Source organism: Rhynchophorus ferrugineus, unplaced genomic scaffold, assembly GCF_030347505.1.
Source record: "Rhynchophorus ferrugineus isolate W39M unplaced genomic scaffold, kcgeb_rfMv2 rfM11, whole genome shotgun sequence".
Classification (NCBI taxonomy): Eukaryota; Metazoa; Arthropoda; class Insecta; order Coleoptera; family Curculionidae; genus Rhynchophorus; species Rhynchophorus ferrugineus.
The window spans coordinates 15,215,490-15,230,683 of NW_027472590.1; the positions used below are offsets into that span (position 1 = coordinate 15,215,490).

General features: G+C 32.2%; 1 protein-coding gene across 22 annotated transcripts in view; it reads right to left on the minus strand.

The window, feature by feature from the left end:
* Positions 1–15,194, minus strand: part of LOC143204875 (uncharacterized) — a 347,752-nt gene that overhangs the window by 123,561 nt on the left and 208,997 nt on the right. For 16 of the 22 annotated variants that reach the window (XM_076417782.1, XM_076417770.1, XM_076417766.1 and 13 more), the window contains one exon: positions 12,764–12,831. The exons of the other annotated variants lie outside the window; for them this stretch is intronic. The gene's annotated coding sequence lies outside the window, so the exon portion shown is untranslated. The remainder of the gene's footprint in view (positions 1–12,763; positions 12,832–15,194) is intronic. 22 annotated transcript variants of the gene reach the window in all.

Genomic DNA, 15,194 nt, shown 5'->3' on the forward strand with positions numbered 1-15,194 from the left:
TTAATTGAATTTTCCTTCGCAAGCGAATCAAGATTATTTTAATTTTAATTAATTTCCAGTTGGATATTTTTGGTCTGCTATAAAGATTTATGGAAGTCTAATTAAGCGATAACATTTTTAATTTTCGCGTTTAGTCTCGGTCAGATACTTCGAAAGTTCATTTTGGTTGTCGTATCCATGATATATATTAAAAAATTATTACAAAAATTACTGGGTGGGTCCATAGTTAAGTTCAATTCTAAACAAAAAAACTCAAAATTTGTATCATAAATATAAAGGAATCTTTATAAATTATTTTAAATTTGAAAATTGTATTCTCAAGATATCTTCCACACTTCAATATACTACTTTTTGAAATATTTCCATAAAAAGAAACCAGAAGGGTCGCCATTTACTACAAAATATTTATATCGTATAATATTATTGGATACATTGGATCTTACTTTGCGAAGCTTTTAAAGCTGAACATGTTTCCTTAAAAAACAAAACACTTCTTCAGGTACCTTATGGTTCCATTAGCTCTATGTAAGTGCGATAGGATTCGTTATTCATTTGATATTCGTTCATTATTCGATGAGATGTTATCAGTAGTTCAATATTATGCTGCAAACTTTACAGGCTATTCTGAGGCCTCCAGCATTATTTATGATATATTTCTCATATCAAAGCCATGTAGCAAAAGTATTGACAGTAATGGGAGCAATTTAGAGCCAGTGCCAGAGTTAAAGTACTTGAGATTAGTGACACAGGATAAATAAATGGCATATACCGCTTCAGGAACAGGCCTGACTGCACGAGCTTTTATTGTCGAATAAAAATGCACGAATTTCTTACAAACATCTGTGGTGATACCGACCTTTTGGGTGGAAGACTAAGGGAATAGCACTGAAAATATATGGATGAATATTATAGTTGGTTAATTGATTATAGTTCTAAAGCAGACACTTTCTCTGAGCACCGGTTATGAATCGATGGTGATGATGATGATGAGTAGTCAATATTTTCTTATTTATTAGCGATATATTTGTTCCAACACTCTACCAACTTTCCATTACCTTTTTGTAACACTTTTTTAACCTTATTAAAGAACAACCTTTCACAAAACCACTAATTTGTTTTTCATTCACTGTGTTCAGAATAACTATTGTAGTAAGAATCCATGGCTTGAACAAAATCGACCGGTAATTGTGAACACTAAATCACATAAAAACAAAATAGTAAGAGCTTTAGAAATCTAGATCTAAATGATTTCTAATCACTTAAACAATAACTGAGTTAACGGTGTGATAAGGAATAATTGCGCGAATAATTTGAAATTTTAAAAATTAGTTATCTCAAAATTAATAGTAAATAGCACATTACCCAATAAGTACCTAGTCTGGACACTGAAAGTACTGTAGTTAGTACTGTTTTAGTTATTAATCATTGACAAACTCTCTGACTTCATGACTCAGTTCCATCAAAATATCATGTTATGATTCTCTTATGAACTATTATTCTAGAAGTTAACGGCTTGAGTGAATAAATTTCATTACTTTTAGTCTTTTTCAAAACAATTACTAAAACGATGTTTGTTTATTCTTGAGGAAAAAAAATGTTGTTGAATGTAAAAAATAGATTAATGAGCGTTTTGGAGACCCTGTGTTCGCCAAAAATTGATCCTAATATTCCGGAAATCATCAAAATCCACAAAATGGTTTTCCAGTATTGTAAGGTGAGGATACTGACACCTTTAACCGATGATGTTTTCAATTTTGTACGAAATTTATAAACTATATCAGTAGGACACTGGATAAAATAGAGATCCGTTATGGTTGGCCTAAAACAAAAATGAAACTTAAAAATTCGTCTGTTTTTTTTTTAATTTTTATTTTTCCTATTATAAAAATGGTAGAAATTTTATTATAATTCTACTTTGGTATGACAAAAGAATCGATAAAAAAGGCCTACGCTAATTTTCCAATAAATTGGTTTAATAGGACTTGAGATATCCTGTCAAAGTTTCGTTTTTAGATGCCGCGTGGTCAAAACAGCTATATTTACGGAAATGATTTAAATTTTGAAAAACCCGCTTAAGAGTATATTCTCAAATAATTAAGATTTTCTGATTCTCTTCTTTTGTCTCCGAAAATTTCCAGTGTTTTACCGACCAGATTATTATTTTATACAAGATTATTTCATGCAAATTTCGATTTTAATTAGTCGTAGCGAAAGGATTGTAGATTTAGTCGGCGAATTACCATATAATGTAGGTTTGTGCGGTTTTGTTCGTATGGGGTTAGATTATTCAGATTTTCGCCTGATCGATAATTCTATTCTAGTAACGTCAGTCGCTCCTTAATCATATTAACATCCCCCCACAAAATCCTCTTAAACGTAATTCTTTATCAGTGTTTTCCCCGATATATTAGTTATAATACGGATTATAAATTTATGGGATTAGATTAAATCGTATGTAATATATAACGAGCGCTTTCGTTCATAAAAGCAATATATATATATATATATATATATATATATATATATATATATATATATATATTTATGAACTTCTGAAATATAATATAATATATTTCAAATGTGCATGTCCAGCTTTATGCCTTTTCTTCACATTAGTTTTTTTAATTACTTTTATTTAGTAAAGTTCTCCTGGGAGTATATCTGTTCAGTGACGAACCATTTTATACTAACTTTTATGATTATTACTCATCAATGTTATAATTATATTTCGAATATATTTCGTAGCACTATACGCTTCTTTTGCACCTTTTGCACTATCACAATCAGTTAATATTATCTTATGTCTTTTAGTCATTCTGACGATTATTGACTATCTTAACACTTAGAATGCTACATTTTCTGCAATATCTATTCTGCCGTTTCGATAACTTTGATTTACATATCACTTTCATTGTCGTTCAAACCTCAGATTTGAATGACATAATTTCGAAAGTGTCTAAGGATCAGTTAACCAATTCAAGATCAAAAAATTTGGGAGCTTTCAGAGCTTAACAATTCCCTAATTAATTTCCTTGCAGTTGATGCACAGCATCTTTAAATTTTATTAACATTGGCTCTACAATGTTCTCGGGTACTAGAGCAATACCTAGTTGGATCAGTAGATCGAATTTGGATGTCATTAACACCAATGTTATAGTATATATTAACAAAATTATCAAGGAATAACACGTATATTATGTAACTTCGTATCGAATCTGTAAACTTCTTTGATGTTTTACGGCACAACTTTGTACCCTAGGGCAAGTTGGGAGTATCTTATCGACTAATCAGTACAGTTGTTTAATTTAGATCGGATCAGCATCATATGCAAAATAATATCATTTATACGATATTTGTTTAAAACCTTTGGAATCACTATGGTACTAATTTAAATAAAGGCTTCTTTCGACACTATTCAATCAATATATTACTGAAATCATCTCAATTAAAAAATATTTCATTCGTTTTTAACATAAAGTAAACTCTGATGAACACTAGCTAATCACGATCTAGAAATCCCGTCAGCTTACTTTTCGTCTTCACTACAAAATATATAATTTATATTTCCACACGATCGTCAAAATGATTTAAACAAGTGCTACCTGGCCATATTGATCTTTATGTGTTTCCTGTCTTGGATGAATCCTAATTGTAGCTAGTTATATTTATCTTATTATACGATCGGTCACTGAAAAGCCCATAAATATCCCTTTTCAACCTAGGAACACCCCAAACCGTAATAGATCGGCTCGTTACTTTATCCACGGTCCGCAAAAACCGAAATTTATCGTACGAAATTTCATAAATCCGTCCGCCAACGGCGAAGGCCCCGAAACCAAAATAGTCAATAGATAATCGCGCCTTCGCCTCGCGTGCATGGCAAAACTGTAATTAATTACGACCGAAAGGATTGTCTGAACGCTTGTTTATGCAAATTTGCATACAATCCTGATTCTCCACTATCGGTATCTATCTTCTGTTCTACTACTGAGGCTGTCTTTTATATTTCGGGATTTGGGTTAAACCAATGTAACCAGTGGGCAGTTGAATAATTTCGAATCTATATATAATCGTTTTGATGTTGAAACAATATTTGGATATCTTACAATAACTTTTCCTGTAATAACGGAAATACATTTTTAATTTCATTAAATTTCAGAGAGTTCTTTGATATCTAAAATGATGATCATTTTGAAGCTGTTCAGTATTACCGGGAAAATGTATTCAAATATGGAATATTCACTGAACATTTTTCAAAAAACTTATAAAGCATTAAATTGTATAGAGCAATGTATGATACAAATATGATTTTAAAGAAACGTTATATAACAATGATACCCGGACTATATCTAGGAGCAGTTCCGTTCATTTTGATATAAAAAAAAAACCCATACGAACGTTCATATAGTTGTTTGTTAACTTAGTCATCTTTAGACATACATTATTGATCCTAACGGAGCCAAGAAAAAAACGAGTTTTCTATTTTTGTTTATTCAACATCCATCTGAAGTTTTTATCGACCAGAGGCAAAATAAAAAAAACGAAAGAAAGAAACAAGACAGAAAGGAAGTTTCGGCGCCTTTATCCAGATAACACAAATCATTTGCCTTGCTTCTCGTCGGTATTATCTTAGTCTCGTAAATTTAAGTCTTCTCATTTGCAAGATAAAACAAAACAATTCTTTTACCGGCAACGTTTTGCGAGTTATTGAAATAATTAATGTCTGGCGTGAGCCTTAATTAAGGACAACGGGAATAAAATGCGTATTGTTATGATTCAACGTATTACATTATTATAGAACACCTTCTGTTTTGACTTAATCTGATGTTGTTGAGGATTATATCGTTATATTTTTGCCTTTAGTTTAAATACACGCGAAAAGCTGGAACAGGAACATTCATCCACTTTACTGAACCAAGTTTCATCTAATATTCTGATAGAATGGGTATTTTGAAGAATCCTGTCCACAGAAAATTTTATTTTACATTAAATTTACATATTATTTTACATATAAACACTCAATTTCTGTAGGTTTTCGTTCGTAATAATCGGAACTTGGTCATTGGATTAACATGAAATTCCCACAGACCGTTATACGTTAATTTCTATTATTAAGAATTACATTATATCTAAGAAATCTGGCATATGCATAATATTCTTCCTCTTTTACTTTTATTTCAGCCAAATTTATCAAAAATTAATATTAGGTCAATTGAAAAGTCCCCGGCACAGTAAAGCACGTTTATTGGCAAAATTTTTTTTATTCAACTTAATTCCCTTCAAGGGCGATAGACTCATTATAGCGACCCTCCAAATTTTCTATACCATATTTGTAGTACGATTTGTACTTTGCTTCAAAATAGGCATCAGTTTCGTCGATAACTTATACATTCGACGAAAATTTCTTCCCAGCGAGCATTATTTTGAGATTTGAGCACAGGAAATAGTCACTGGGGGTCAGATCTGGAGAATACGGTGGATGAGGAATCAATGCAAAGGCTAATTCATGGATTTTTGTCATCGTTTTCACTGATTTGGGACACGGGGCATTTTCTTGGTGAAGCAGAGCTTTCTTTTTCTTCGAATGCGGCTGTTTTTCGGCGATTTCGTCCTTCAAACGGTCGAATAACGCTAGGTAATAGTCACTGTTGATGGTCCTTCCTTTCTCAGGGTCGTCAATGAAAATTATTTCATGTACATACCAAAATACAGATGCCATAATTTTGCCAGCCTACTGTTGCGTTTTCCCATGATTTGGAGCGCCGCATAGAGCTTTCTCATACCCAAATATTCGTGAATGCTATTATGTACACGTTCAACTCATATCTTCAGAGTGTCTGCCATTTCATTCAGTTTCAATTTACGGCCATTCAAAATCATTTTATGGATATTTTTAATGTTTTCGTCGGTAACAACCTATTTTAGGCGTCCACTGCGTTCACCGTTTTCGGTGTTCATTTGACCACGTCTAAACTTAGAATAGCAACTTAGCAAAAAAAATTCGTCATCAAGCCAAGTTTTTGGTTGAACTTTCTCAACTCATTTAATCAACATGCGAAATTCCTTTTTATCAATTTTTTTCACAATAACAGAAGTTGCTTCACTCAAAATGCTCTAATTCACAAACTAATGATCCGACAGATATTACATTTATACACGCTTCTTTTGACGGTTAAGGCTAACTAAAAAACATATGTATTTAATTCTAGTAGCACCATCTATGTGTCCGGCCGGGGAATTTTCAATTGACCTGTTATTATCCGTATTTACTAAATATAGTTTTATTATAATTACTTATTATACTGCCTTTAATTAATTTATTTTACTTTTGTATTACATGTTCCATTAATTTCTATATGTACTTTATACGTACTATCTAAATAAGTCAATATTTTTAATATACTTTAATTAAGTGTATCTGAATCTATCAGAAAGTTCAATTAGGATTTAAAAAATAAGCAAGCAAAACTAGTTACGAAAGAAAAGAGATATCAGAAAATGGGTCCAAAATAATTCTACAATAATTGGACTAGTTATAAGAAATCACGTTTCTAATAATCAAAATGTTAAGCAGGCAGCTGTATTTATTTTTAGTAGTTAGTGTTCCTCTGGTAATTTGTTGTAGTAGCAGTATGCAAGCTGAACTGAGGCATCCGATAAACTACTCATATTGCTGGATAATCTATTGATTTCATTTAATTCTATTATTATCTCTATGTACCCATATTGAAATACTCTGGAAATTTACACTTCCACTAATACAAACCTAATGAAATCAAGTTATAACCAGATACATAATAACTATTTTTAATAATAATTTTTGTTTTATTAAAATTATTGCCATTTATTCCTAATAACTGTAATATTGCATGCATTCGTATTTTACTGAACACATGGATAATCATAAAACCTTTACACAAAGAAGAACAAGGGCTAGTAAACTATTTACTCAATATTGAGAGTAGGCTATACGGTGTCATGACCAAAAATTTGAAGGGTTTGGCTTAAGGGTTGGCCATAAGAAATAATAAACCTAATCCTTTCAGCTCTGATAATGCTGAGGCTGGAAAAGATTAGTTCGCGAGATTTTTGGCTAGTTATCCTGAATTGTCTATAAGAATGCCAGAAAATATGTCGGCCGCGCGGGCTGCAGGTTTGATATCCGATCGAGTTTTTAATTGTTGAAACAGGAGTATCCGTTGTGTCTAAAACTAAATCAGAAATATTAGTTTAAAAAAGCCGTAAACAAATAGGTGTAATAGTTTCCGCTGAAGGAGGAACGGCTATAAAAATACAAGTATATTTTAGTGCTGCCGGGCACTATATGCTCCGAATGTCCGTTTTTCCCCATTAAAAGAACGAATCAAGAGTTAATGTTAAATGCTCCACCAGTAGCTTGGGGCATATGCAGTGACTTTGTTTGGATGACAAATGAGCGATTATTGTGCGATACTTGATCGACCGGAAGTATTGCTACTTGATGGACGTAGTATAGACACATGGAACTTGGAATAAAGGATGCAAGATCAAACGAAGTCATGCTCTTATGTTTTCCATTTCCAAGTCGCCGATGTTGCTTTTATGCGAGCTTTAATCCTCTATTATGACCAAGCTATTTCGACATGGCTGCACGGAATGGTCTTAGCAATGCATCAAGGTGCTGAAATTTTTAGGTAAAGTTTTCATTCAAACAGCTACGATATCGATTAATGGTTTTAATACAACGGAAATATGACCGCATGATCCCACTGTTTTTGAAAACAATAGCTTTATTGCATCCGTAACAACCGATATTCCAGATCCCACAACGACAGTAGTGACGGTTTCAGCTATCGACGACATTGTGGTATAATCCGCATACAGTAACGGTAGCGGAGTCTAATGAATCTCCTGCGATAGCTCCCTCCATCCCCACAGCTATAACGACTTGGGTAACGGAAGCAATTGCAGGAGATTCGGCCCGTTTATCAGCACCTTCGGTATCGGCATCGACCAGTAAAGCCTGTTCCCATTATAATGACATTTGTAAAAATAGTAACTACTGATATTATTGTGGGGGCTTTTTCCACCACAATTTTGAGGGCACTGACAGGTGGACTAACAAGGAATGACTTACTGGATTCTCCTGCAAGTTATTCAAGTTGGCCTGATCCAGCTCAAGATATATCGAAGTTTACTTTGATCACTGAACTTGAAAACAATGAAAGGTAACTAAAAAGCATGGTTAAACAGTTATTTTAATATTATCACCTTAAAAACATGAATTAGAGATGATAATGCAAATGAATAACGGGACAGAGGAGTCAAAAAAGAAAAGGACGGGAAACCGAGAAGTATTTTTTTAGAATATATTTATAAGAAGGCTATTTCTTTAAATCCTCCATAAAAAAGTCCAGATCCAGAGCATCTGTTAAAATTGAAGTCAAGAATGTTAGGAAACGTGCAAAAGGCACTTCTTCTGAAAAAAGTGGTAATGAAGGGAACATCCCATGTTTGTACCGTAGAGGTTTTTATTTACGATCATCTGAACGTTCGATTGCTTGCTCGAATTATCGTGAAAGGACACATTGGTCCTAATTATCTGCCATTTATTAGTCTGATTACAAATTAATAATTTAATAATTAATATGCTTATGAAACTATACAAGTTTTTGATTTATTATAATTTGGGCAATAGATTTTCTGTCTCACCTCGCCTTCAAGTGATGAACGTACCGAATTAAATCCCATATATTCAGGACTTCCGCAAGGTAGTGTACTGGGTCCAGTACTGTATCTTCTGTATACGGCCGATCACAAAAATAACTACTGTCGCAACATACGCAGACGACACAACAATCTTGGTATCCCATGAAGATCCGGTCACAGCATCAATAAACCTACAAACCCACCTTGATCAAATACTATTATGGTTGAAGACACGGCGCATTAAAGTCAATGAAACAAAATCCACCCATGTAACGTTTACCCTGCGTAGAAGAACATGTCCACCAGTGAATATCAATCATCGTCAACTCCCCCAAGCAGAGCACGTTAAATATCTTGGTATGCACTTAGATCAACGCCTAACCTGTAAGAAGCACATACTCTATAAACGAAAACAACTTCGACTGAAATTATATCAAATGTATTGTCTCATCGGGCGCAAATCCAAGTTATCATTAGATAACAAGTTGTTGCTGTATGAGTCTATACTCAAGCCAATTTGGTCATATGGAATCCAACTATGGGGTACCGCTAGCAAATCTAATATATCCATCATTCAACGGTTCCAAAATAAAGTGTTGCGTACCATTGTTGATGCTCCGTACTATATTTCAAATAAAGTGATACAACGCGATATTCCTCTAGAACCTATAACGAGTGTAATTCAACGTGTTTGTGTGAAGTACTTCGAAAGAGTGTCAGTGTCTCCCAATGTACTCGCTAATAAGCTAAATATGCGACGTGATAGTGAAGTGCGTAGACTAAAACGTTTAACACCACCTGATCTTATTACTGGACATATATAAACTTTAGAATTATGCTAATTATTTAAGATTATATTTTATACAGAAGATCGCTTAAAGAAGTGTTTTTCTGCATGCCATGTAAATATAATATAAACATAAGAAATACTTATTGCCTATAGGGCAGATTGTGGAATCACAAAGAGTAAAAAAAACCCGCCCTCACCTACATGTTTTCATCAATAAATGCATTTTTAGAGCCGTGCTAATAATACGAAAATTATTACGTCTAACTAAATAAAGCTCGTAGTTTTTGAATCCCATGAGAAAAGTAAAACAAGTATACCAGCATATTTCAAGCTCTATTCCCATTAATCGCAAGTCTCAATGATCACCTTTATCAATTAACGGACCATAAAAAATTTATTGAATAAATTCCGATTGGAGCGGCGAACGGCAATCCGTCCGGAGTGAGAGAGGAAAAAGTGAACAAGCAGGGCCCGACATGAGCAATTAGATCAAAGCGCCACCTAATGGATTATAAGAGCGGACTGCGCAGAGGCTAATTCGCTTTTGATTTATGTTCCACTCTTGATATGAATTGGTCCCGTATCGCTCTAACTCATTAACTTTTCGATTTTTCTGCGCCCGTTTGATGTAACATAAATTCGAATCGGTGAAATAGCCGGACGGAAAGAACGCCGAGATCAATTAGTCTCCTTTATTGAAAATCTGAGCTTTCTGTTAAGCCTTATATTTTTGCACGTACAACGTTAATTCCTCCTACCCTATACATATGCTATTTTTCTTTTAAATAAAACAATAATTCAAGTATAAAGGTTATTACCTATGAAAAGGTTTAGAAAAATAGCTACTAATTTCGTAAAAAACGCTTTTATTTTACGGAAAGAAAAGGCGACTTGGTGAACAGCGATAGGAAGCAACATCCCGACGTCTATTTTTAGATATCTCACTTGTAACGCCATTCCTAAATCATGATCCTTCAGATCACAGTTCAGTTCCTAGCCATTGCAGTACTAGTCGCATAATATAACACATATATATATATATATATATATATATATATATATATATATATATATATATATATATATATATATATATAAAATATATATATATATATATATATATATATATATATATATATATATGCATATATATAGATATGTATATAGATATATATATATATATATATATATATATATATATATATATATATATTTTATATATATATATATATATATTATATATATATATATATATATATATATATATATTCGCAGTATTTCAATCCACCGAACCACGATGATTTTTTATGTATCCTTAATATAACCCCTACCTACTAATAAGAAGACCTCAGGGATGCAAGTAGTTATTGTCCCGCCTGGAGAGCTTATAGTTAGGCAATAAAGTTACGTTTGAATATCGCCTGTAATTTCGCCTGCTATTTGCTTCCAACGATCTTCGAAATGGCACTGATTCTATAGAAATTTCGATAGTATCTCTCTTCGGAATGGTTTTTGAGGTTTTGGTGATTCCAGTTTCCAATACACTACAGCTAAGAAACTGGGCTACTACAATACACTTACGGTGGTCGTTCAGCATGAATTGCAAGCTTTTATCCAAATTCCAACAGACTACTTGAATGTTCCTTACTTTGAATTGTTTTTGGCTAGGGAACTTCTATCAAGTTTGTAGTCAGCCTTTCAGAATGTTACAGCCTGAACTGTTATGCTTCTGTTTGATATCCACTATGTCAAAGAGTGCTTCAAGAAGCTGCGAGACCATTGCAAATTCATGTCGAACTGCTATCTTTTGTTTGTTATTTATTGAATTGATATGTAAGTAGATTTCGGTTAATGAAATAAATTTCCATTTAGTTCCAAAAACTCTACAAACGGTACCGACAAAACAATCTTACTTTAATATAATTTACTCTAACATCCTAACAGTTCCTAAACAGATCACCTCCTGACACAAAAAACACATGTTTTTTCGAATAACAGTCAAACAACAAATCAATTAAAGTTACTTGCGAATTATAGTAAGTTGTCAAAAGAATTACACAAGTTTTAAATTAAGTGGAAAATACAATTATGTTTTAATATAGCATAACGGTTTCTTTATTGTACCATAAAATGTATCACATAAACAATAGTGCGCCTTCTTTACTAAATCTAAATTGTCAGCTATCAAAAATGTTATCTGTTTCTAACCGACTTCCAAAAAGGAGGAGGTGCTATGTTCGGCTATACATATTTTTTAAACGTATGTTCGCCGATTTCTCCGTTAGTTATGGGCCGATTTATATAATTATTTTTTATTCCAAAGAATGGATTTCCGAGGTGGTCCCATTGGAACCAGGTAGGGATCTGATGGGGGGTAGGGGGATCGAGGAAAACGCTCAAATTTCAAAGGTACGCACAAAGTTTTCACATATTTTTCTATCTAAAATAATCAGATATTTGTATATAATGTTATAACTCACCTGAATTGACGGAAAATCTGAAGTCGTTCAATGCAAAAGCCATTCCGTTTCCTTTTTAAACACTAACCATAGTATATAAGACTTTTCGTTTGTAATACAATGATGATTATTATGTGTTAAAAATCTAAGTTTGATTATTTTTCAATGTTTAGTGAGCTCCTTATATATTTTTTGAAGTTGGCTGATTTTCTTGTTAGAAATATTTTATTATTTTGCTTCTGTAGTGCACCACATGCTAGTTTACAGCAAATTTTTAAAATCTCATCTTGAAAATGAAATATTAAACCCCAGTTTTAACTTTGAAAAATGAAAAATCTTTAGAAAATTTATAAATTGAAATATACACAACTATAATGTGAGAGGATGCTTAAAAATATATCATTTTTAGGTATGTATTTGCCCTAGTTTCTGTACTTTTAGATTTTCTTTTATACTTTAGTGATGTTTACTTATATTAAATCTTTCTTTCTGGTGCTTTATATTGACAAATTAGCTAAACCAGATACTAAATTAGTTATATTATAGACAAAATATTTTGATTACATTTGGTATTCCCATAAAATATTTTTGCTGTATGAAGTTTTTATCTACTTCTTGTTATTAACTAAAGAACATTAATCAATATTCACAGTTGAGAAACAGTCCCGATTATTATGTTTATTATTATATTATATTAAAAAGTAATAGAGAAAAAATAATATATATAAATAATATATATATATATATATATATATATATATATATATATATATATATATATATTATATATTTATTAACAAAATAATTACAAATAATAGTTACTTACCAAATATATCTAAGTTAGTGTTCCACCCTCTGTAGTATGTTTCGTGATGTTACTTTCAAGGCAACTAACTGAAACAAAAACAAAGCATTACAATTTTATAAAATTATATAATAGTATATATTTTTTTGTTTAATGTTTGGTGTAAGAGAAAAAGAAAACCTATCCGAAAACGGATATTCATTATTATTCGAGGGGAAACTTCTCAGTAAGCCTGACAAATGGTAAAAGGTCATAAGTGCTACTAACCTTGACCACTTGAACAGATAAGACGTGATTCTAGGGTCAGTGAGTGATATTTTTTCAGTGTCTGTTATAGGGGATAGTATAATACAACAAGCGAGAATAAACTCTCAGTGGTTTTACCAATTGAGCGTAATTACAACAATACAAATAAATAACATTTTTTATTGGCTGATTTTTATGAAATATGTTAATTGCATATAGATAGAAAAAAAGAAAAAGCGTACGCATTATTTCTTGTAAAATACCAATGCTAATTAAATAGCGTTGTAAGATTAAAATACCTAAAATACCCATTTGGTTTTATTGATTTATATATTTTTTATAACCGGGACTATTACTACTTGTTATGTAAATGGTTTTGCGAAAATTATAGTTCTGATTCGAAAAAAATTAATTAAATGTTCTCTTTGATCTTCAGTTAATTATAATTATTATTAAAATTACATATATTTCCATATTAACTACAATGATAACTAAGTAATTGTATATATTTGAACTACACAATATAGTTTAATAGGAATATTGAAATATTAATATATACCTTTAACAACAAAATTTTAAAAATAATAATGAAGGAAAGGTGGAAAATCCGATATATGTTTTTAAATATCTATGCCTTATTATTAAGTTTTGTTTGCGTTATTAAAAACATAAACGTTATAAACAAAGTAATAAAGAGGTCAATTATACACAGAATTTTTCTAATAATTGAGTAGATTTTTTCATTAGATTTCTTTAAAAGATATTTATTCTTAAATGATATTTACATGCTTCTAACAACAGAAATATATGTAAGTAAATTCATTCATCTAAATTATTATTATCTAGATATTTGAGAATAAAGTATTGAGAATAAGTAAATCCTGATGGTTAGATGGTTAGGTTAGTTTCTGTCATAGTGATCTCTATCAAAATATTACCATTCATGTGGTAAACGAGGAGCATTTAGTTTTAAAACAATAATCCCTATTACAATATCCACGTCTTTAGTCTTATTAATTTTAATATCTTATCTGTGAATGTCCGTTTAGTTTCTGAAATTCAGGTCAATCGTTTTTGACAAATTATTAATTTTATACGAGTTAGTTAATGAAAAATTGATTTGATTATACGTTTTGCAATACAACTGATACGGGCTCGGTAACTGTACGAAATTCTAATTTATAAATAATCGTTTCTGACCCAACTAGCTGCCATTTATTTCCGTTCTAAAGAAAACCATCTCTACACAGATTAAACCTGCTACCGCTATTACTGGTAAGCCAAAAAACCTTTATTTTTTGTGAATTTATTTAATTCGCTGGAATCGAATAACTTGGTAATATTACGCCAGTCCTGTGTCATCACATGCTGAAAATCTGAAGTTAGATCTATAAGCCTAACTCATTGGATTTTTGAGCACAAGAACTGTAGTTCTGGATGAGAGCAACCGAAATTGTTCTGAACCGAAATTTGTGAGCTTCAGCCTATGTAACAGGTCAATTGAAAAGTCCCCGCCCTACCACAGTAAAACACATTTCTTTTTGGAAAAATTAGATTTTTTATTCAACATAATTCCCTTCCAGGGTGATACACTGATTATAACGACCCTCCAACTTTTCTATACCATTTTTGTAGTTCGATTTGTCCTTTGCTTCAAAATAGGCCTCAGTTTCGGCGATCATCTCTTCATTCGACGAAAATTTTTTCACAGCTAGCATTCTTTTGAGAACTAAGAACAGGAAATAGTCGCTGGTGGCCAGATCTAGAGAATACGGTGGATGAAGAAGCCATTCGAAACCCAATTCATGGATTTTTGTCATCGTTTTCACTAATTTGTGACACGGTGCATTGTCTTGGTGAATCAGCACTTTCTTTTTCTTCAAATGCGGCCGTATTTCGGCGATTTCGTCTTTCAAACGGTCCAACAACGCTATGTAATAGTCGCTGTTGTTGGTCCGTCCTTTTTCAAAGTAGTCAATGAAAATTATTCCAGGCGCATCTTAAAATACAGACGTCATAACCTTGCCAGCCAACTGTTGCGTTTCCCATGCTTTGCAGTGGGTTCGTCATGTGCAGTCCACTCGGATGACTGTCGACTGGACTTCGGAGTGAAATGATGGAGCGATGTTTCATCAATTGTCACATATCGATGCAAAAACCCGGGTTTCTTATCCTTAATCATCTTCAAACTGCTCCGAATCATCAA